Genomic DNA, 25632 nt, shown 5'->3' on the forward strand with positions numbered 1-25632 from the left:
TACGGAGGAGGAGAAGCTGTCACATAGCAGACTTGCACATCACAAAGACTCTGACTGAGGAGTCTCACAAAGTGTTTGTCACTTGTCTGTTTTGACCCCAGACATGCTGGGGCCAAGCCAGGGAGGAAGGAGATGTCTGACACCTCAGGGGGGTGGACACCTCTAAAAGCTTTCTCTACTTCAAAGTGGGCACCAGGTATAAATATGTTCCCTGAAATAAACCATTGAAGGATACAAGTCATCCTGTCAAAAGGATGGTAAAGAAACTATTCAGGGGAGGGACAAACACAAACAAGCATTTGCAATGCAATAGGTCTCGCATTTATAAGAGTTTGAGCTATTGGCATTGTAAAATTACAATGCCTTTTATTTATGTTTTGGTTTTAAAACAAATAAAAGGCATTGTCATTTACAATGTCAGTAGAATAAACTTGCATAAAAGCAGTGTGCGGCATGCAGCAGTGTGCGGCGTGCAGCAGTGTGCGGCGTGCAGCAGTGTGAGGCGTGCAGCAGTGCGCGGCGTGCAGCAGTGCGCGGCGTGCAGCAGTGCGCGGCGTGCAGCAGTGTTTCGTGTAGCAGTGTGAGGCATGCAGCGCTGTGTCGCGTGCAGTGGCGTGCAGCAGTGTGCGGCGTGCAGCAGTGTGCGGCGTGCAGCAGTGTGTTGGTAGCTGGTGGCAAATGGAATGCGCGTGGTTGTGAGCGTAACCGCCACCCGATCCGCCGGGGAAGCCTTTGGGAGCATTTTCTGAAGCCCCTACATAAGTCTCTCTGAGCGATCACTTACGCGATAGCCAGGCGAGACCTCAAAACGGGCAGTAAGGCATAATCACCAAAATACTTTGAAAGTCTTATCACAGCACAAGCAGCAGCAGGTCTCTCAACGCAGGAGCAGAGATAGCTAACAGTGGGGTTAGTTGCTGCCCATGTAGGTAAAGTGAACGCAGCACTTTAATGTGAAACAATATTGTGTTATGTTGTACATGAATAGTGTTTTACTTTTTATGTCTGAAAATTACAAGTATGTGAACAACTCCATAATTGTTGTTGCATTCTCCACAACCAAGATGTCATCAGTCTGGAGGACAATAATTAGTTGAGGAACTTAAGGACACCTTTTGCAGTTGTGCATCTGTGCAAGTAATACAGATTTTTTTTTAAACCCGAAAGCAGAATGTTGGAAAATAGTAGAATAAAATGCTGGCAAGTTTGTATGCAGAAGGGCATTATCTGAAGGATTCCGTTTTGGTCTTTTGGTTAAAGTGAGCTTGGAAAACAGTATTGTTTCTGATTAAAAAAGGGCCACCGAAAAAAAGATACTATCTTGTAAACCATATCTACAAATTATACAATGTGTGTGTTTGTTGGAGGTTTGGGCTCGACCTGGCTCTGAGCAAAAAAATATTGCATTTTATATGTGCCAAAATATGTAAAGGATAATTTAAACAGGAGCAACAATGTCTTTTTGAATAAATGCAACATTTTTGGGTGCAATAATCGACAACCAATTCGACTCTCTGTGCGAGAAAGAATGCCTTCATATGTTTGACTGCTTTGTTAAAAGGTTGAAAGCCCCGACCTACGCGTGACACTATCAGAGCACGCTCCCACCCCCTGCAGACATACAAAGGCTGCTCTGCTCTCAGGACACATCTCCTGGTAAAACAACAGCAATTATAATGAGGGATGACGGGGGGCGTGGCTTGACGCCCAAGGAGTATGGACGCGTATCCGTGAGGCTCCCGGTCCCGGAGCGGAGAAGTGCAACTTCGCGATGATGTCTAAGGAAGCAGCTGGTAGCAGTTAGCATGGGAAGTGTTCCTGCATCGCACACCGTGCTTTTCGAATAGTTTTGAGACGATTACTTTGCCTTTGTCAGGTAATTAATGTTGGCTCGTCTCAGAAGCAGCGCGACCGCCATTTTGTTTTTCGGCGGAATGGCTTCTCCTTCTGCGAGCTTCCACCACAAGGCGACCTAAGGACATAATTTTAGTGGCAATCGGATTTCCTCCACTCACGATGTCCGATTGGCGTTCTCCTGGTTTCTTTTTTTTCTGTTGCTATTTTTGTTTTTACCTCAGTCTGCATGGATGCTAGCAGTGGCCGCCATCTTAGGTAATGATTCGTCTCATTGTTGGCTGGGTCTGCACAGTTTTGCTCGGAGCCTACGAAGTTTTCCTGCTATTATTCTTCATGACTTCTTTTTTGGCGCATTGAGGTTTCTGCCAACCGTATGGGCAAAGGATTTCTGATCATTACCTTCAACCTGCTCGCTGGCTCGCGACCAGCTACTGTGTATTACAGTTGGTGGCTTCTTCTTTTTCTTTTTCACGCGGCGTGCCCCGCTACTGGCCCTGCTAGTTGATGGGTAGGACACGGGGCGCTCATACCAGCCCGCCCCTGCCGCCACGTTCTTTTATCAAAAACTCTACTTTATTCTCACAACTCTCCAAGTTGGAAGATTCGCTGATATCTGAGGAAGAAGACAAGCACTCAAAGATGGATTCTGCACCCGCCACAGCTACCAAGTCGAACGTGAAGAGGCTAAAAAAAGACCCTCCCTCGCCTCCCAAAGCCTCCTCGGACATCTCCATGGAACTTTTGCTACACGAGATAAGGGCTCTTAGACCCTTTATGGAGGAAACAAATTCCACACTACAAGCTCTCTCTGACAAATGGGGGCAACTCGATACGAGGCTTACAGCGGTTGAACATGATGTTGCCACTTTTACCGACACTGCTAAAACAATTCCTGTCATGCACTCGCAAATCACCATCCTCCAGAAACAGGTTGAAGACCTTGAAAACCGCAACCGGAGGAACAACCTCCGTATTTTTGGCCTGGGGGAGGGACTCGAAGGGAGCGACCCCATTGCTTTCTTTAAGTCTTTCCTCCCTAAAGTCCTTCACTTGTCGGACTGAACTATGCTCAACATCCAACGAGCCCACAGGCTGGGGCGCGTTCCTTCAGCTGGCTCCTCTCCCCAGCGACCGAGAGGGGTCATTATTTACTTCCTAGAGTACACGGATTTGCTAAAGGTGTTAGCGGCAGCTAAAGCTCTTCAGCGTGTCACATGGTCAGGCTCCGCGCTATTTTTTGCGCAGGATTACTCCAAGGCAACTGCTGATAGACGCAAAGCGTTCCTGAATCTTCGACCTGATCTTCGTTCTATGGGGGCCAGATTTGGCCTCTTTCACCCTTGTCTTTTCAAGGTCACGTACAATAACAGAACCACGACTTACGAGGATCCAGGACGCCTGCAGAGCTTTATCGATTCACACAGGATGGATGCCACCACCTCTGCCGGACCATCCTCCTCACATGTTGCTTGATTGCTACTCAATATTTGTGCCTTTCCATTACTCTCCCTGCTCCACAGTCCACTCGCTCGCTAGGCGAAGTTGTTTCCATTCTATTTTATACAATAGTGCCAGCTTTCTGTGTTGGTTTCCACTGCATTATTGATTTTGCATTGTACCAGTAATGTTCTTCAATAGTTTTTCTTTTTTAGGCTCGTACTTGCTTGGTTCCTGTTTTTTTTTCTCTCACAGTTGCTTCCTGAGTTTAATTCCTGTCACATGTTTTTTTTTGTTTCACAGTTATGATATCACCTCATATGGTCTTCCCCGTTCCTTACCGGATCCTCCCTGGACGTGTGTCTGCTCCATGTGGTTTCACCCACCCTCCCACCCATTCTCTCCTTTTGTAGGTATGTTTTACATTTTGTTTTGCGTCCTCGTTATTGTAATGTTTCTGTTTTGGCATTGTGTTCTTTCATTCGTATCTCATTGCCTTTATGGTATCCTTACTGCTCCAATTTCCTCTTTTCTACTTATCTTTATTCTCTCCTCAGTCCTAGCTCTGTCTCTTTCCTCTGTCCCTCTCATTAATCAGAAGATTTCTTTTGTGCCATACATTTTTTCCATTTTCTACGGATTTTGCACTGCATTGACTTTTTGCCTTCTAATTGCATTTTGTTTCACCTGGGATTGCTCATGTCTTTGAAACTAGTTACTTGGAACGTTAGGGGTTTACACTCTCCTATTAAACGGCAAAGGATCTTAACCCATCTGGCCAAATTAAACGCGGACATTGTCTTTTTGCAAGAGACTCATCTTTCCGCTGATGAATCGTTAAAACTGAAAAGGGGCTGGGTGGGGGAAGTCTTTTTCTCTCCTGGGGATGGCAAACGGAATGGTGTTATGATTCTTTGCCGTAAATCTCTTTCGTTTACATTATTGTCTCAGAATTCAGATGTTAATGGGCGGTGGTTAAATGTCAAATTGTCCTTTAAAGGAGTTCCTATATCCCTGTTTAATGTATACGCCCCTACGTGCGGAGAACCATCCTTTTGGTCCACCTTAGCAGCTCAGCTTGCCCTTGGTTTGGAAGATAATTTTATTTTTGCTGGGGATTGCAATCAGGTTTTTGACCCCTTTATAGATAGGAATTCCAAAGTCCCTTATATCCCCAATAAACCACAGAAATCGTTTGTACGAGCTATCTCCCAACACCAACTCTTTGAAGCCTGGCGTCTCTGTAACCCAACCACCAGGGAGTACACCTTTTATTCCCCCTCTCATCATACCCAGTCAAGAATCGACTACATTTTTGTTTCTCATTCTATCTCCCAAACCCTTACGCAAGCAGAAATTGGCCCTATACTGCTCTCAGATCATGCCCCTGTGTCAATTGTATTTGAAATTCTCCCTCGAGCCACAGGTCCTAAGAGGTGGCGCTTCAACAACACCCTCCTTCTGGACCCGAAATTCACCGCTGCTTTTACCACTTTCTTTGAAGAGTTTTTTGCGTTTAATTCTGACCAATCCATGCCCTTTTCCACCATTTGGGATGCTTTCAAGGCCTCAGCGAGAGATTTCGTGATTGGCTTTGTTGCAAAGAGGCGGAAACTTTCCCGCAAATTTACTGCCGACCTTTTACGGGACATCAAGACACTGGAACACTCCTTTTACACCTCGCACTCGAGCCAATCCCTCACAGCCCTCATCAACGCCAAGCTAGCATTCAATAAAAAATCTACGGAGGATGCTTCTTTGTACTTATTAAAGTCCAGTGCTAAATTTTATGGGGGCAAAAACAAGGCAGGAAAGATTCTGGCTAACTATCTGAAAGTTAAACAGAATAGACTCAATATTGAATCTATTTATGATGAACGCCTGGATCTAAAATTTAAAGATTCAGATATTCTGAACGAATTCTCCCTATTTTATAAATCCCTATATACCTCGGAATCGCAGCCCTCTGAGGACTCTCTTTCCCAGTTTTTTTCAACACTTCAGACCCCTCCCTGCCATCAGTCGGATCTCACTCTCCTGGAATCCGATCTAACGCACCAAGAATTGTCAGCAGCACTCCAGCTGCTCAAGAAAGATAAAGCGCCGGGGCCTGATGGCTTCACAGTAGAGTTCTTTCAACACTTTTCTAAGCTTTTATTACCCAAGTTGCACTCCCTTATAGCCTCCTTTAACACACTGGGGTGTTCTTCGGGCACCTTTTCGGAAGCACACATATGTTTGATACCGAAGGAAGGGAAAGACCATAGACACTGCAAAAACTATAGGCCTATTTCTTTGGTCAATATAGATTATAAGATCTTCTCAAAAGCCCTAGCCATACGTCTTGACTCCTACTTGCCTGATTTACTAGAAGCGGAACAATCGGGCTTTGTTAAAGGCAGATTTATCACGGATAATACGAGACTTCTCTTTGACGTCTTGACCAAATCCTCGTCCCTGAAGCATCCCCTAGCGGCAATAGCGCTTGACGCCGAGAAGGCGTTCGATAGAGTCGAATGGAAGTACTTATTCCATACTCTCCGTTGGTTTGGCTTCGGCCCCAAGTTTGTATCCCTGATCTCTCTCCTTTATTCCAACCCGCGTGCGGCTATCTGCGCCAATGGTCTGATATCCTCATATTTTGATTTGGGTAGAGGAGTCCGCCAGGGTTGCCCTCTCTCCCCTTTTCTTTTTAATCTAGCTTTGGAGCCCTTTCTCTCTAAGCTTCGCCAAAACCCAAATTTATTCGGCTTTCAATCAGCGAACATTCACCTTAAATTAGCTGCCTACGCAGACGACATTTTGCTTTTCATGTCCAATCCTAATGTTTCTGTTCCTGCCTTTTTGACAGATGTACAGGCATACTCTAAAATCTCTGGCTACAAACTGAACAGTGATAAGTGTGAGATACTCCCCCTGACCAAGTACACTTTTAAAGCGGATTTCAGCGCCTCAAATTTTACGTGGAGCCCCTCTCACATTAGATATTTAGGCATGTATATCACTCCCTCAATATCTGACACAGTAGCGCTATGTCTAAACAAATGTCTACAAAAAATCACTGATTTAACGGCCAGGTGGCACCCACTGTACTTATCGTGGTGGGGTCGGCTAGACACCATAAAGATGATGCTTGCACCCATTGTACTATACACCATATCCAACATTCCAGTCCCTATTCCGGCCAAATTCTTCAAAAAAATCAATTCCGCCCTTTCTTCCTTCTTGTGGAATTCAAAGCGTCCTCGTATGTCATTAGCCAAGCTGATTCGCCCAAAAGCTGAGGGAGGAGTTAATTTCCCTGATTTTCAGGTTTATCAAAAAGCTTTCCTTCTACGGCAAGCCTCACTTTGGTTGCTTGACCCCTCGGAGAATTGCCCTCTATGGCTTAGGATAGAGCGTCTTTACCTCTCTCCTTTCTCCTTCCCTGAGTATCTTTCATTCTCACGTAAACCGCAGGCGGTGTCCTCTCCTATAATTAAATTGACTTCCAAACTCCTGATGTCCTATCCTCCTTCTTCCCCAGATTCGATTGACCATTTCCTAAGTTCAACAATCTGGCATAATAAAGATTTGACTATTCGCGACAAACCATTCTTTTGGAAAACCTGGCGTCGAAAGGGTCTAGCATGGGTACACCAGCTTTTTTCAGACTCAAAGTTTATGTCCTTTCACCTGCTTAAACAACGTTTTGACTTGCCTGCCTCATTCGCGCATAAATATCCTTTGCTCAAATCGGCTGTGATGGATAGGTTTGATCACTTGTCTGCTTTGCCTCAGGTCCCCGCTTCTCAGACCTCTCCCTCACAACTCTCCTCCCTACTCAAGTCTAAACCCTCGGCTTCTAGCATATACAAACACTTGCAAGGAGCAAGTACTCCTAGACAGAAATCTAAGGTGGAGGAAGCTTGGGAGCGCGATTTTCAACTTTCATGGCCACTTTCTCTTTGGAACAATATCTGGCTCAAGCTGCGTAAATCCTCCAGGGCAGCAAACCTCACACAAACGCTATTTTTCGTGTATAATCGTATTCTACTTACACCGAGTGCTTTGAGCAAAAGATTCGCATCTACTCCAGACACGTGCTGGTCATGTTCGTCCCCGAACGCTGACATATTTCATGCGCTGTTTTTATGCCCACTTGTACAGAGCTTTTGGGAGCGAGTTTGGTCCCAAATAAATTTGATTTTTGACACTGCATTTCCTTTTTCTACCCCTCATATTTTCTTGGGGAGTCTCGCACCCTGCTGGGAGAATGTCCCAGGTAAAACCAAAATTGTTGATCTGTTATTAGCGGCTGCGTTTCAGCAGATCACGGTTAACTGGAAGGACTCCACTAAAATCTCCTATAAGGCGTGGTGGTATGTAATCTGCCATAATCACAGGCTGGACACCTCTTTTGTATATCCCGCGAAGTTGGCAACGAAGCGTCTAGAACTGTGGTCCCCTGTCACATTGTTCCTCGACATGTGTGCCAAACAATCCTCTCAGATAAAGCCGTCCCACCCTGAGGTCCTGAAGCCCCCATGAATCCCCTGCACGTTCCCAGATCTATTTCCAAATTTGTAATACTGTTTTGATTCATTTTATATGCATTACTAGCATATCTCCTACTCATGAGTTTGTCTTTTATTTTTATGCAGTATAAGTCGATTATAATGTGATGGCATGAAATTGTCGTTTTCTTTTTGCTCTTTGTCAATGGATTACCTTGATATGTATTTACTGTTATTCCCTGTAATGCGGATACCTTTATTTGTCTCAATAAAATTTTTCTTTCAAACTGAAAAGACAATGTAAGCCAAGCACAAAAAAGTAAAGGTCATAACGCCGGCACAGCGATTAGTCTGTGATTGTCTCCAAAATTAACAACCAACAATTCATGCAATAAAAAAAAATCAGTAGCTCACAGTGTAACAGATAATTTGCCACAATGTAATAAGTTACGCGCATCATAAGCACTGTGTAACGAATGTCAAACAATCTGGAAACCTTTATTCAAAATTACTTCTGAACGCTGGTTCTGTGATGTTAAGTTTAAATGTGGCTAATATATTTTAATGGCAAAAAAGAGTCTTAGCTGAAGCACAGTTTATTTGTTCTGTAATAGTCTACCTGCACAAACCTTTGGTTGAAAATTAAGATATTTGCAAGTAAAATCGCCTGATCAAAAACTGATTGTGCGCCATGAGACGCAGACTAGTATAATTCTGCCTTCAGTGATACACACATCTCAAACGTTATGCTTCTAAGAATCTGATATTTCCAAGTACATTAAAAGAAACTAAAGACATTTAGTCATCTAGTACAGGAAAACAAACGTGCTTGAGGTGCGATGTGCAGTGACCATATGTCATACTTACAAAACAAATGTGAAGTCTTGTTTTAAGCTATTAATATCAAGCGATGCAGGGCCAGTATATTCCAAAAGGAAATTGAGTTCACCATGTATTATTACTTATATATGTTAAAGTCGAAATTTTCATTACATTTGCCTTGATTAACAGCAAAGAAGATGTGCCTGGCACCAGAAAATGTGTTTAACTTTATCATATCTCTAGAAGAGAAAACAAAAAACATAGAAAATGACTTTTGATAAATAAATCCTATAGCTTTAACTAAGGTGCAGATTAAAAAAGTAGTAGACTGTCATACCTAATGTGCTTTTACGACTATGCCTGAAAAATATTTAATATTTTGTCAACTTTTGCTTGACATTAAAATAAAATGCCTCTCAGAAACTGCAGATCTAATCCTTTAACCATAAAATAGCTCAGTGCTTTAATATGTGCTGCTCTCAGAGAAATGTATTTCTTTGTTTCACATTACATATGATGATTACCTCATTTCACTAAACAATGTATTCTGCTATATTTTATACTGAATACAGTACTAGCAGTTTTCAACTTTCTGAAGATATGGTTTGCATGATCTCATCAAGAATTACTGATAGAAATGTTTCATTGCCTTAGACTAGCACTTTGTCCACACAATAGGATTCATACAACAGCTAACAGAATAGTCCTGCAAAGGTTATCTTGAGAACCTTTCCTCATGTATGTAGTGTAAGACATATTAGAAACTTTTAGATAACTGCTCACCGGGGTGAATGTTCACAGTACCGTGGGAAATTGGAGGAGAGACAACAGACCATCGGAAGACCCATTTCCTTTGGACGAATCTGTGCTGAATGTTGCACATGTTTTATGTTTTCATATATACGTGTTTCTAGTTAGAGAGAATTAATGCCCTTCTTCCTTCTCCATGCCACCTTACCCTTGATGCTTTATGCAATATGTTTTCCTTGTTCTTGCCCAGATTGCTTGTGCTACTGCTAACAGTGATTTCCTATTATCCTGATCTTTTTTTTGGGGATACTTTCTCTTACAGTAATCATAACTACTGCTCTTTGATTAATTAACGGATGCTACTGCAACTTTTTAGGGAACTCGACTGAGTTTCCTCAACTATTCTTCACTTTGAGTTCAGTCTTCAGCTAAATAAATGCTCCAGAGTCTTGCTCTTGTCCACAAGAACTCTTTATGGGTTCTTTTTTAGGTTAGGACTCCTAGACTAAGATAGGGACTGTTTCCTTTATGGAACATGCTGTCTATGTTATGCTGATTCCTATGAAACTTTTTCTCCATATTTCTGTAAATTGACTAATCTGAATAATAAAAAACATACTAATCTCTTAATGAGAAATATACCTTTATAATGAGGGATGACGCTTAAAAGGACATTGGGGGCCAGGCCACGGTCGGAGCACCTCCCTCGGCATCCACTTGCGCAGGGCCACCAGATCAAAGGGATCCCAGCCACAACAAAAGGTAAATGTAACCGGATAATGCGAGTTTTACATGCATGCTAAATCCACGACTTTAAAAAAGTACGTTCAATTAATTGTCATAAACTGAGCTGGTAAACAGATTGGTGGTTAGCCTTGGTGTTGTGTTTGTTTAATGTAAGACACTTTTCAGTGAAACCTAAAGGACAGCATCTAACCTGGTTTGTTTTTTCTTCAGCTAAAAATGGAATGTTCACCCAAAAGTAAAAAAGATGATACACCCCTGAAAGAACACGGATCCTGTTCTGGTAGCATTGCATTAATACAAAATCAATGCAGTGCTGTTATCCAGATTCAAATCTAAGTACTATAGCCTAAAGGTAGGCGATAACTGAACACAACTAAACCTAGCTTATGATTTGAGGGCCCAAACTGTGGCCAGAAAATCTACAGATGAGCAAGAGCCGTTCGGTGGAGGGAAGTGAATAACAAATACCGAAAAAACAAAAAAACAAACAAAAAAAATGACGGGTGGGTGAAGAAACAGATGTGAAGGGAATGAAGCACGGAAAGAACGTGGAGGGTGCCGGTAGCAAGTATTTGTTGGGGGGGGGGGGGGGGCGGAGAGAGACCGACCTGTAAAGCACATGCACAGAGGACTAAAGCAAAAAAAAAAGCACCATAAAAATGAGCAGTGAGAGAAGAGAAGGCAGCCAATCAATCAGAGTGATGGTAAGGGGCTATGCTACAGGTGAGAGACAAACGAGCTTTTTTAAAAATAAAAAAAACTATGGAATAAGGAACAGGCAAAAGAGAGAAATAATAAAGCCAACCAATTGTAAGAAACGTGTGGGCTGCAGGCCCTTTATATTCTTGCTAAGCCCACAATATGTCTTTAGTTTCAAGTTTTTTAAAGTTGCATTTAAAGTAATCCCCTTAGGATACTGCTCCTTTGTTTAACGATAAAACGGCTCCCCAGCTTCACGTGCCCACTAAACTAAACGAGGAGGGAGTGGGAGGGGGGAGTGGGGGCAGGCACAGTGGTGCGGGCCGCAGTTGTAAAAGGCAGGGAGAGGGTGAGATTGAGAAAGGGAAAGATAGGGATCAAAGGAAACAAGAAGGGGGTGGCAAATGGTGTGCACTTTGATGTCCTCAGTGGCCGCGCGGCTCACTGAGGACATCAAAGCAAGTGATCAGGCAGTGCTTTTCAGGCTGCCAAATGGTGCGCGCGCCCGGCGCACATGCACTGTATTTGGAGGCCTGAAAAGCCACTGTTTGCACTTCCAAAACTCGCTTACTATAAGTCTCGCCAGAGCAGCGCTAAAGCGCTGTCTCAGCCGAGACCTAAAAAGGGAAGGAAAGCCATTGAATAAAAAGCAAGCACATGAGATTGCCAAGAAAACCAACCGATTTTGAGCAATCTGCTGACCCAAAACCAATCCAAGTATTGGTATTATGCACAATTGTTTTTCAACCACAGGTGAGACATAAACAATGAAAAGGAATTCTGGTAGACCATGCAAAATATGCAGGTTCCTACATCCTCAATTTTATAAAAGAAGCTAAGGAAGTGAGGTTGTCCTACTCTGCCTAGAACATATGACTGCAGTTCAAAAACACATTGAAAAGGAGGCATTTGGGCTGTAGGACATGAACACGAGTAGTCGGGACTAGGACTGTAAATACACACACAATAAGACTAATGGACACGGATAAGGAGAAGGTAGGCACTCCCAGGAGCACCAGGTCAATATGAATACGATCTGCACTCTAGGAGGTTACAAAATGCCACATCCCTGTGGATACAGCCCACAGCAATACAGTGTTAAAGCAAAGACAGCACTACTACACAACATAAATTCCCCCTCATTTCTTCTGTTTTTAAAGTGTGAGATGTTCACCTGCACCTTGGCAGACAGACAGGGCTTTCAGCAGGCCAGGCTTCATTCAAACATTACTTCCTACTCCAGTCCTGTATTGTATTCGCTGGATGATCTTCTTACACAAGTACTTCTGTTCTTTGGGGGGATGAATTCCTCCTAACCACTCCAGCATCCTAGGCTCATAGCTGCACACATGGCAGATTAAGCAGGGTGCTTCCTCCTTTAAAAAGCTTTTCATCCCTCTAATCCTTGACATTGTCTCTTCAGCCAGGTTGATGTTCCAACCCTAACACTACGCTGACCACTGGTAAGATCCCTCATTAGTGGAAAACACTCAGAATGTTGACTTTTAAAAAAGAGAACCAGAGTACTCCAGTTAATTTCAGGCTTAATCTCCTTGACTGTGGTGGTACCAAACTTTTTGCGTGGCCCGTTCTTTCCTAAATTAGGAGTATTTTTTTTTTTCTTTTTTATTGGTTTTCCTTTCTTTGGCACAGTAACGTATCAACAGTACAGTTTCATCACGTTAATCTGGCCAACATTTTTTCATAAATTACATGCAATCTCGACATTATTGTAGCAAGTGATGAGTGTCCTCCTTGTAGTAGCCTTGAAGGAGTCCCAGAGAATGTGTTGCAAGACCTCCGGGTCTGCGTTCTGTGTAAAGTTGTCTGTAATTGCTGTGCTAATGGTTTGCCTATGGACTGGGTGTCGCAACAGTTAAGGCACCAACATAGAGGGCCCTGTCTGGATGCAAAACCATCCCTCCAAGTGAGGGCCACATGTGCGTGGTTTGATATGCAAATGTCTGATACAGATGTCATCTATAAGGCAACGAGAAGCGATTGCATCACCAGTAAGTAATCTATTCATGAGTAGGAGGCGTGAACATGTGAGCAGACGGAGAAATCCTGCCAATCTGGATGTAGATGGCACCAAGCATATATCAGTCCCAGTTCCAAGATTTCATTTTTGAAAAGCGCAGACATGGCCTTGTGCCCTGATAGACTGAAGTTTGCCTATCCAGGTCCTGATCCCATGCCAAGTTAAGGTGTCCTCCTACTATAATGTGGCCTGCTGCAGTCTTAGGCAGGTGACAAAGGAGCTTGCACAAGTATGAGTCTTGTGCCCTGTTGGAGGCATAGATATTTAAAAGTGAGATACCCCAGCCCAGGACGAGCTGTATATGGTGGCCCTCCGTGTCTTTGTGGTGGACAGGGGTGCCCCGCGTAGACGTGCTTTGCATAGGATACCCTTCATAGAGAGAGGAGGTCTTTCTTCACCATTACAAGCTGTTCTCTTATTCGTATGTGCTATAGGCCTGTGTCGGCCTGCACCTGAATGAGGGCCAAATTCTCAATTGTTTCTTTTTTCTTTACTATAGCAAAAAATGTGCTATCCATGGACACCATATCTTCTAGAATTTTGGGAGCAGTCCATGCTTTGCTTTTGTAGACCACTTTTACCACTCCAATGCACTGATCCATACCAATGCAACATCAATCTCTGGTTGGGCAGTTTACATTTCCCCACTTTCTGGCTATGTCCCGTATGGCCATTAGGGGGCAAAGGGAACAAAGTGTCACTTTCCTTTTAGTCATGTCAACGTCATGTGGGGTACTCAGTACCAAGTATTGTGGCACAAGAGAAACTTTGACTTCTACTACGGCAGACAATGCATCATGGTACTTAGCCCAGAGTCTGAATATAATGCTACAACTCCATTGGTTGTGCAGGAAGGTGCAGCCTTCTTCCCCAGAGTTCAGGAAACGATTATCAGACATTTTACCAATTTTGTGCAAAATGCTCCTATTACAGTGTGTCGTTTGGAGTACTGTAAACTGAATAAATCTCAGACTAGCCTTAATGGCCACTTCCCTGGGGTGCGTCGGCACTGCCTCCGAACTTACAGTCTATATCCTTTAGTGGACCACAACTCTCTTCCACCGACCCCTAGGAAAAGTCAATTAGTCAGGCTATTTGTTTATCAGTTTTTAATAAATAGAACATATAGAGCTTCCTCTCTTTCTGCATCGGCTCCCCCTTCTTGTTGTGGCAACAAATCAATAGATTATGTGGTTAAGAGTGTCCACGACGCCAATAATTTTGCATGCTTCTGCAGCAGTGTCCCTTTCCACACTGGGATTTTTATTTGTTGCTCTAAACTTTCTCATAGCCCTGATGTGGCCATCCTCCAATCCCTAATCAGTGCCTTTAACACAGCTAGTAACCCTACTGTAGCCCCATAGATATAGTGTATGTGGGGATGCTCTCCTGTGGCTTATATATGTAGTGTAGTTGATGGCTCAGTGAGTGGCAGGTGGACCTTTTCGTTTATTTACTGAAATGGGAAGGCCTAATAATAATGTGGCACATATGGTAGCCCTACATCTCCATTATACGACTTTCTACAGAGTGTGGTCCTGGGGTTGTGGGGATACATAGTGCTCTCCCGCCCCACTGTAGGCCCTCAGTTACACCTCTAGTCATTTAAATTCAGTGTTGTTGAAAGCAAAAGGGTTGTTGTGTAGAACATATGTAACTTTATGCAGAGAAATAATTCTAAAAGTGGCTGCCCTTGCCATTAGGGAAAGCAGCAATTTCCTCTAATGCTTCACAACTCCTTGAAACCTTGTAATTTTGCTGTTTAGGTTACTTTCAAAAAAGGTATCTGTTCTCTCTGTGACTTCTATTCCCAGGTACCTGAATCCCTCATTACATATGTGGATACTGCTCTGGATCAAGTGCCATGTATACCCATCCTTCATGGCCAGCACAATGAGTTTGGACCAATTGGTCCTGTATCTCAAATACTCCTTCCAATCATTAAACATTTGAAAAGTGTAAGTATTGTATGTGTGGGGTGTGCTGTGTATGCGAAAACATCATCTGTACATAATGAGATTATTTCCTTCAACTAACCCTCTACTCCAATTTCCCTCACATGCGAAGCGTCTCTCTCACAGCATGCCAGCGGTTCAATCACCAAGGTACGCAAAGGGTGGGCAGGCATCCTTGTCCCGTTCCCCTTTGATACAGCTTTCTTCACCATTTAACACCTGAGATAGGTGTATGCCAAGAGTGGCACTTGGTCCCTACCCTTTTTATTATTTTACAGAATTATATCCCAAATAGGAGGAATGTGGATACTTTGATTTCCTTAAAGTAATACTTGTTGTGGGGTGTTTCAATACTGCTGTCCCATAATAAGAATGGCCTGCATGCATTATTGGCTACTTTTCTCGAATATTGTAACCAAAAGCAATTACCAATTAATTCCAAAGTGATGATGATAGATGTTAAACATACTCCGAAGTGGGCCTTCCAGCTGGCTTGAAAAGAGCTGACCCTTGTCCACTCCTATGTTTATTCAGGCATTAGGTTTGCATCATTTGGATCCTTGGATCCAGAACTCAAAAAAAGTGAATTGACTTTGAATCAAACATTAAGTGCTGACACCCACTCTTGAACAACACATTGATGATTTATCAGGCCCAGCCTGTCAATTTTGCTCTCTATGGGGCTGAATTATGGGAATTTGAGAGGAACAACTATATTGTTAAGGCAGAAGCAGGTTCCAGTGAACATTATTGCCCCTAGCGCTATTCACGATGGGTGTGGCGCAGCGGCCAGGGTGACTGATGTTGGATGCTGGGGATCACGGTTCGATCACTGGCGGCAGGTCAGCCCAGCACCATGTGACTCTGGGCAATAGCTCGCTTAATCTTCCCGAAGGTCCCGCGCCAGGATGTCTACGGGTAGCTGGGTGCTTTACAAATACTGGATTTACATTTATTTTTTACATTTTACGATGTTAGGCACACTAACTTGTCAGTAATAAGAACCATGAAAGAGGGACTCAAACCCCTTTTGCTTTGGCTCATGGTGGGATCAAGTCTTTTTCCTGAAACTCATAAATTATACTTAAGGAGATGTGATCCCTTGATTCAAATAAATGGAGTATCATTTATGGGATTGAGTCATATGTGGGTCTTCATAGAGCACGTGGCAGAGTGTGTATACAGAAATATTCATACCATTGGTTTTGAAAACCCAGCTCTCCAAGGCGAATTACAGCAGGCACATCAGGGTCTTGATGGGGGAGGACATCTTACTGGGAAGTAAGAGGAGGAACAGCTTGCTAAAAACATAACAGCATTACAGTACAACAGTGTTTCCCGAACTGTGGGTCTATTTTTGATGGGTTGGGAAAGTCCAAGCAATAAAAAAGATATCTTTAAATTCCTTATTTATAACTTGTCACATTTCCTGCTCCTCAAACACAGAGGTAAAATGTAAGGCCATGCCTTCTGACAAACTCTTGGTTGTTTTTTTAATAAAGGGGATTGGTGTTTACAAACTCCTCTCACTTTTTAGTCAGAGAAAGAAAACTAAAGTGAATTAATTATGTGACAAATTTTTGCTGGGGTACAGGGAGTGTGGAAGGAAAGTCTGTGGGATGTAATTTTTTGTAAGACACATCAAACCGTAAATACCTATATATGAACTGTACACATTCAGAAATTAGGAAAGCAAAAATGAAGCACATTTTTTGATATTCTGAAGTGTAATGGAAACAAAGATTTTAATAGGAGCAAAACAAAGCAAGGCACTTGGTGATGCACAAATAGCAAATATTCACTGAAACCCGAATTCCGCACATTATCATTTGTGTGCAATATAGTTTTATCTATAAAACTGCATGTCCCTGCAAATTTAGTGGCTATTTCAATGGAAAATGTGCTTTCTTAAATGACAGTGCGCTACCTCACAACTCTTTAGTTACATCTCATGTACATTAAAGTTAAGTGGATCGGTAATTTTGTTGTTTTAAAAATAGGGTCATGGTTCTAAAAAGTCTGGGAAACACTGCATTAATGAATTGATTTTATGTGCGCGTTCATCATAGTATATATTTTCCATAGGATAAAGGAGTTGTCCAGAGGCACACAAAATGTGATCTTTGGTATTCTGAACTTTTTTTGCATTTTGAATGCAAAGAGAACTGCGCTCATAAATGTGAGTTTCTGTGCTTCTGCTAAACTCTCTGGTTGCTGCAGTACTGGAGAACTGGCACTGCAGGAACTCGCGTCACCTTTGCCCTCTTTTGTTTAGCTTTTAAATGGACAGTGATTTAGTACTTCCGGAGCAAGTTGTTTGACGACTTTTACAGTGGTTTTACACAAAGAAGCCAGTCAGCTTTATTGAATTGGTGAGACTGAGGCGAGGAACCAAAGACAAAACGCAGGGCTGCCCGTCTGTCAGCCTGTGAACGGAAGTGGTGGCGCGGAAGAATGACTTCTGTGGCGCCCCAGAAAGGTTCAACAAGTTCAAGTGTAAAAGCCTTCGTGTAACCACTCAGCTATCCACACTCCATTCTGAACGTGCAGCCTGCCACTCGTTGGCTTTTAAAGCGCCAAGTAACGTGATACTGGCACTAGATTAATTTAGATCAGAGACAGCACGTGACTGTTTTGAGGGATGGTCAACAATTTGTGGGATCCTGTGCCCATGGGTACGTGTCTTGAACAATGTATCAAAGGAAACATGCTTGTGCAAGGACAATTAGAAGAATGACGTTTTATCCAGTTTTTTGTGACCTACACCAGGAAAGAGACATTGAAGGCAAGTCTGTGCTAGACCACAGGAACCGCAACCCACAGTCTGGTTGGCATAAATCATTTAAAAAATATTTTTCCTCAATGCAAATTTCTCAACTGGCATTTTTTGTCATCAAATGTCCCACTTTATTTGTAATATGGAGGGTTAGGTTTATTATGAACCTGGGTGTAGTATCTTCATGTTATGTTTATAGTGTTCAACTTTACCTTGTAACTAGCTGCTCAGCCAGTGTGAGTGTTCTGTGTGGATTGTTGGTATGATTGACATGAGTGGAATGCTTGGGTGCCTGGTGTGAGTGTTGTCAGTTGGAAGATGGGTTAAGCAGCTAGCAGGCTGCTCCTGGTGGGGCTGTTACTATGGATCTTAACAACTCAATAAATATCTTAAAGATTTCACATATCTGTCTGGAATTAATCTTATTACATTTTGGCGACGATCTGGAAAAGAACCTGCGTGTGCCACCTGATGGACTACTGAAATTTGAAGTCTGAAGAAACTCCAAGGTAATGAACCTCTTGAAACTACAAGCTACGGATTTAAAAGCATACTGGCACCTCTGAGCCCCACCAGTGACCTTTACATCGGTCGCCCCAACCTTAGTGTGCCAGTTCCTGTTCTACTTTCCTGCTCCCTCTCATGCTCCTTAGGGACAGTGGTCCCTGTCCTGCCATTTTGGGACAAGTGTTTCCAGAAGTGCAGTTTTCCTAAAGAGTGACCAGTTGCTGCGTCCTTCTGCTTCCCCAATGATTTAGTTTACCCCGCTGTTCCGGCTTCTGGCTACACCCAGTCATGCCATATCTAATCCAGCTGCGGGCCCTCAGCTATTAATTGCTTGCCTTAATGCCAGCCTGACGTGCCACCACTATGGAGAAACACACCAGCCCTACCAATTCTGTTTTCCCGTTTCAACTCACTGGCACCCCAGAGTCATCAAGATCAACACACCCGGTGAGCTAGTACTTTTATTTAATATGGGGAGGACTCATGCCGGTGTTCTGTACGTATGCCGTGAGTACTTTTCCAATCTCTACATTTGCGCTTTGCCTCTGTGTGTATTTTCTAGTTTTGATGTGCCACTGCCTCTATCTCTGCCATGGCAGCTGAACCGCTGCCTGACATTTCAAACTTGCCTCAATCTGACATACAGAGCGCGTGCAGCCTTACCTGCATCGTAGAGTTCAGTGATGTCTCCATGGTTCCCCGCATGTTCCTTCCACTTCAATGTCTATTGCTGCTTCTAAACGCCTATATGCCAAGACGTGCCGTGAGCCATCCAGCTCGGCGTCACAAACTTGCCACCATCTTGCGTTTGGAGGCAACACCTATACTCTGGAGCCGCGCTGTTTCCTGTGATTCAAAGTGTCCTCTGCCAACCACGTTTTTATTCTGCGTGTCTTTGTTGGTTTTCCTGCACCACACAAGGAGCGGCGCTGCGGAGGATGAAGGGTCGTGGTTGTTGTGGTCGTCACCGACGAAGGACACTCAACATTCTCTGAGGACAGTTGGCCCAACGTATGGATGCTAGTGGGCACTGCCTAGTGTTCCGGTGGTGAGTGACAGTGTTCTTCTCTTTGGCTGCCATCTAGTGTCAGAGTCGACTTTGAATGTACTGCCGTTCTCCAAGGAGTTTTTAATCACACTTGTCCTTGGTGTGATATTTGTCTGCTGTGGAACTAAAAGGTGTGGCACACGTGACAGGCTCACCATGTACTTTGACTGCCTGTTCAAATAGAGTTTTACCAAGTCTGAAGTCGGAAGCTTCTATTGCCTATGTTACTTTGTCTGGAGCTGTCTTAATGTCCATTTGCATATTGGTCTTCAAAGTGTACACGTTCAGAAATTCATCATTACTGTTTTCCAAGAATGTTTTTTGGGGTCAACATGTTGTGTATGAACCAGGTTACTTATTTCGCTCTACAGTGTTTGTATGAGGAGTTGTTTATGGCATGAGTAAGGTCCCTTTTGCTAGGGTGTTTCTAGCCTAGCAGTTCAACTCGGGAAGTCGATCACCGGTGTGGGTCACAGTTTTGTAAATTTCTACAGTTATTGAACTGTTTTAACTATCCTACATTTCCCTATTTCGTGATGTCACAGATTTACGATTTTCTATGAATGGGTGGTCCATGTGTTTTGTGGGTGGTCATCACAGTTTTATCCCTTACATGAGGGATAGGTTTGGGTCATAGTTCCATTCTTACATTTTACATTTCGTGACCTCTACTTAGAGGTAGGCTCTTGGGTTAGTTCCCATTCACACATGTTTATTGTCGTAACCCTTACCCAGGGTTGGGTTATGGATGCTTGCTTCATTTACATGTACAAGGGTACAACCCTACTTAGGGTGTGTGGTTATGGTTGGTGCCCCATTTTCACTATATGTGTAAGTCGCCCTGCTCCTCACATGTTTCTGTTTGTTGTGTGTTAGCCGCCCTGCGCCTCACGTCTTTCTGTGTTTTGTGTAAGCCGCCCTGCGCCTCATGTGTTGTTCGGTGTAAGTCGCCCTGCGCTTCATGTGTTTTTGTTGTGTGTAAGTCGCCCTGCGCCTCATGCGTTGCTCTGTGTAAGTTGCCCTGCACTTCATGTGTTTCTTTTGTGTAAGTCGCCCTGCGCTTCATGATTATTTTTTATTTAAGGAGGAGGATGGTGTTACGTTATGTTTATCTTGTCACCCTTCTCTCTTCCTTAGTGTAGTCTGTTCCCTCTCGTGGAGTGGTTTTTACCATTTACCCCTGGGTTTCAGACTATTGTTTTAATCTGTATATTTTGTGTATAGTTGATGTTCATTTTTGTATGATTTAATTAATTTTAAATTGTAAAGGGAGAAGATAATGTAGTATCTTCATGTTATGTTTATAGTGTTCAACTTTACCTTGTAACTAGCTGCTCAGCCAGTGTGAGTGTTCTGTGTGGATTGTTGGTATGATTGACATGAGTGGAATGCTTGGGTGCCTGGTGTGAGTGTTGTCAGTTGGAAGATGGGCTGAGCAGCTAGCAGGCTGCTCCTGGTGGGGCTGGTAATATGGATCTTAACAACTCAATAAATATCTTAAAGATTTCACACATCTTTCTGGAATTCATCTTATTACACTGGGCCAACTATTTGACACGTAATACTTAAAATGTAAGTTCTTTTTATCTTGAATTTATTCACAAGGACCATGCTATGGTAATTTCTGAAGTGCTTAAATCGTTTCTTCCTAAATATGTTTAATCAATGTAAGTGAAAAAAATCCAGCAAGTATACTAGAAATATAGACCTCCTTGCAGAGAATGATACATTGCCACAAGCGAATGCTTTGATAATCCATAGAAGTGGATGCAAATGTAGGGGATAAAAAATCAAATCCAAAATAGCAAAAGGTAAGTAAGTATAGATTTTCTATACCTAACTCTACAAGAATCTACCTTGACAAAAGACATATCTTCAAGGGATGTAGATGTGGAGATAGCACCTGTAAATCTATACTTCCTCTATATGCATTAACCTTTCGATATTTCGTCTTTAATATTTTTTCCTTGATATTCTTGCACCACAGTGTTCATAGCTTTGATATTCAGTAGTGCAATCCTTCAAAGCTTATGCAGGTTGATAGATGACATCTATGGCTATGTTCATTCATTCAGCAAACTTCACTATGGTGAAAGTTGGAGGCGTCTCCCTTCACCGCTGAGAGATCCCAACCAAACAGGCGGGGATCTCTAAATGTAGCAGGCAAACCATTGCTCGTGGTGGAGGTCATTTCCTCCAACCCTTGGTGGGACTGTGGGGGAACCCTGAAGGTCTAAATAGGACCAGAAGTCACTTCTGTTCTAATATTTCTTGATGTGTACCTGGTAGTCAAAAAATGTCTGGCAGCTTCAGAAATCCTTTCCTAATTTAAGATGGATCAGGGTGACATTGGGTCACATTGGTTCACATTGGAGGCAGTTTGCTAGCCATGAATACGTTTAGCTATTTTCAACATGCATATGTTCACTGCATTAATGAAAAGGCCATACCCTGTGGCACCATGAATGTGATGTTTGTGATTTCCAAGACTAATGTAGAAAGTTCTTTTGCACTCACAGGTAAATTGAGATGAGATTTTGATTACAGTGGACCTACCTTTGTTTGCCCAGATGATCTTCAGTTAAACTTGCACGTCACAAAACTTTCAGTGATCTTTAATGTCTTTGTGAGAGAGTCCGGGGTCATGGGTACAAAGAAATGTTATAGGATCACTGGAATTCCTGGATTCATTTGCAGCCGCGGCCTGTCCTTATGGGTGAAGGGTTCACGCCCCCTCACCTGTTTCCAGAGAGGAAGAGTGTCTGTCAGGTTGAGCAAAGGTCAGCCTGACAGACACTTTTCTTGTTCAGGTCAGGCATCCAGGAGCTAGACGTGCTAAATGTGCAGGCTCCTGGCTGCCTAAGCAGAACTTTGCAGGCTGAGGATTTCACAACTCTGTTGGTGTGACCTCCTCAGCCTGGCAAAAGTGCCTCGAGGCCCTCCCCCTTGAGACAAGGAGAGTGTCGCTGATTGCCTCAGACCTGGGTGCTTTAGATTTAAGCCCTGAAGTGCCCAGGGCCGAGTGTCAATCAGTGACACCTCATCACAGAGTGGGGTAGGGATAGCAACTTTTAATGAACCCATTCTACTCTGTCAGGAGTGTCGGACTGCTGCCTTCACTCAGTGGCTGACCTAAGATCAACCAGTCAATGAGGGAAGGCAGCTGTCTCAACCCTCCTGGGACCTCTAAGGCTTTCCTGTCCCGGAGCTGCAGGACAGGTACGTTTTCTGTTTTTGAATGTTTGGTTCATGACTGTGTGTATGTATAATTGTATGAATTTGTTGCGAGTGAGTGTTGTGAATGGGTGTGTCTGTTTGTGTGTTTGTAAATGCATGGGTGTGAGTGAGTGTATATGAGTGCGGGTGTGGCCTGCCCACCCCCTCTCTGTCACAATTACTGGCCACTACTTTTAATTAGTACATGTAAGGTATCCAGATCCTGATTGTGTAATTGGGATGAAAGAAATAGGTTTATTGGCTGCTCTGTTTCAAGAATTCAAATGGAAAAGAATTTATAATTGTTAGAAATGGGGGTCTCTGGTTGGCAGGTTGTTACCATGTCCAAATAGGGACTCTTCTTCCTAGTCACGATAAGGGGGACACACTACTGAAATAACCCCTGCTCACCCCCTTGGTAGCTTGGCACGAGCAGTCAGGCTTATCTCAGGGGCAGTGTGTATAGCATTTGCACATAACCAACAGTAATACAGTGAAAACCCAACAAAAGCATACCACACCAGTTTTAGAAAAATATCCAATCTTTATCTGTGTAAAATAAGACCAAAACAATAATAATCCAACATACAATAATCAGAATATGCACATTGCAAGAGTATCCTTAGAAATGCAGTTCATTGAAGTCATTAACTCCGTCCAGTGCTATTGTGTTGCTGAAAACAACCAAATCCAACAGTTTTGGCCAATCTCGTCAGTGCGGACCGGTGTCAGTGTCAGAAGACTTGTAAACAGTACCTTTTGTTCCGGCCGACTGCGGTGGTGTGTGGCCAGATGAGGCAGTCGTCGACGTTGTGGTGTGAAGCAAAGCGGCTCGATGACAGTCGTTCACTGGCGTCGGTGGGACCAGGGCTGCAGTGTGAAGCGGGGCGGTGCTCGTCACGGTGCTGACTGTCATGGTGCAAGCGGCGGCATCCATCAAAGATCGGCGGTAGAGGGGGCTGGCTTCGGTGGGCCGCGACTACGATATGGGATGGGCAGTGCTTCATGTAGCTTACGAGCGGTGCCCCAGACCATGGTGGCAATGTCAGCTGGCAATGGCATCATCGGTGAGAACAGGACAGCGGAGTGAAGTGAGGTGGTGCGGAGTGCATTGCCCACTGGTCGCAGTGCAAGCAGCAGCTCGGTGGCGGTTGTCGTAGGTGAGACCAGGATTGCAATGTAAAGTGGGGCGGTGCCATCTGCGGTGCCTTCAGGTCACGGAACCGCTGGTGGTCTTGGTGGCGGCATCAGGTTGTGGTTTCCCTCTGTGGCAACTGAGACACGCAGTCGCAGAGGTTAAGTCTTTGCTGTTCCTGAGACCTCTTGAACAGGGGGAAAGCTCTACCTCAAGCCTGTGGAGAAACTCAAGCAAAGAAGTTGCAGAAAGTTCAGTCCAGTCCTTTCTCTGTCCAGGACAGAAGCAGCTACTGCAGGCCAACACAGCAAATCACACAGCAATGTGGAAGTTCCTCCTCATACTTTCTCCAGCTTTTCTTCTTAGCAGGTTTCTGAGTCCAAAAGAGTTCTAAAGATTTGGGGTCTGGGCCCTAATATTTATACAGCCTTTTCCTTTGTTCTTTTGTGGCAGTGAGTCTCTGTGCTTAGTCCAAGCCAATTATGTCCTCTCTGGTCCAGCTTCTTGGCAGGAGGTGGAGACAGCATTGTGTAAGGCAGACCAGGCCTATTCAGGTGCAAAGATATCTCCTCCCACTACTCTAAATGCAGACCGGGTTTATTCAGCCCAGCCCTGACTCATCCAGGAAAGGCAGGAAACACCTCCACCCCCCCCCCCCAGAGGCAGTATACATGGAATGTACATCCCCAACCCCTGTCATTCCAAAGCCAGACAGTCAATCCACAAACCAGCAGAGGCACACAGGATGGTTAAGCAAGAAAATACCTACTTTCTAAAAGTGACATTTTCAACCACACAATATAAAAATTATGTTTACTAAAAGATGCATTTTTACATTCTGAGTTCAGGCATACTAAACTCCGTTTCTCCATCTTGTCCCAATGGGAAGGTATACTTGTAAGATGTTACACCGTATCTCCCATTCTATCCTATGGGACAGATAGCCTTTCAATAGTGAAAAATGAAATACACTGTATTTCACTATCAGGATATGTCACAAACACCAGTACATGTCCTACCTTTCACCTACACTGCACCCTGTCCATAGTGGTACCTTAGGCCTAGCTTAGGGGTGATTTACATGTTAGAAAAGGGAAAGTTAGGTTGACTTGGCAATAAAAACTGTGCACCAACACTACAGTGGCAGGGCTGAGATCTTTTTCAGGGCTACTTCCGTGGGTGGCACAATCAATGCTACAGGCCCACTAGTAGCATTTGATTTACAGGCCCTGGCAGTCTCAGTGTTACCTTACTGATGCCAATCATGGAAACACCAATCCATAAAATAATTTACAGTAGGAGCACTTGTACTTTGACACTGAACAGCAATGAGAAGGAGTGCTGAGACACTAAACCAGCAAAAAAAGAGTCAAAACCAGGAGGCCAGAAAAGCAAAAAGAGAGGGGAAACACGGCAATATTTGCCAGCTCTAACAATAACGTGCACAGGTATGCTCTCACAGTGAGACATTGTCTGTTTTAAGATGTGTTAAATTGTTTTGGTTCTGGCTCAGCGGGGTGCCTTTGGCTGTGATATGGCTTTATGTCAGAATATCATTAGCAAAAATATTGGCTGACAGAAATTTTGTATCCAAAATATCTTTCACAAAAGTATTATCTCATTGGGTGTACATTTTCAATTATTAACTACAATTTGGAGATATTTTTGTATATGAGTAAATAATAATTCTCTCATTTGATGCTTTGGTTACAATACTCTAGTACTATATCTGGGGTACGTGAGCAAAGTTTTCCAATTTTTTCTCCCCTCATCAAGTAATAAGTGTTGTTATATAAACCAAATTCCAATGAAAGTTACTTCCTTTTTATCTTCAGTCCCTTTAAAGAGAACATCAGGTAATAGCATTTTTGGTGTCACCTAAACGATCTACGTACAAAAGGGTGTGGAGTTTGTAATCAGTAGGATGAAGATCGCCTTGATCTTGAAAACATACCCATAAATAACACTTTCTGCCCGCCAACACTATAAGGCTAAGGGCCTTATTATGACTTTGGCAGTCTAAGAGCGGGGACAACACGCCACCGCCACACTCCCAGAACGCCAAAGCCATAAAAAAAATGCCCAAGAGTGCAACTTTTAGTGTCTTGGGCGGGCAATTCTATGGTGGTCCCAAGGTGGTGCCTTT

The sequence above is a fragment of the Triturus cristatus genome, chromosome 2_1 (genome assembly GCF_964204655.1).
Source record: "Triturus cristatus chromosome 2_1, aTriCri1.1, whole genome shotgun sequence".
Taxonomy (NCBI): Eukaryota; Metazoa; Chordata; class Amphibia; order Caudata; family Salamandridae; genus Triturus; species Triturus cristatus.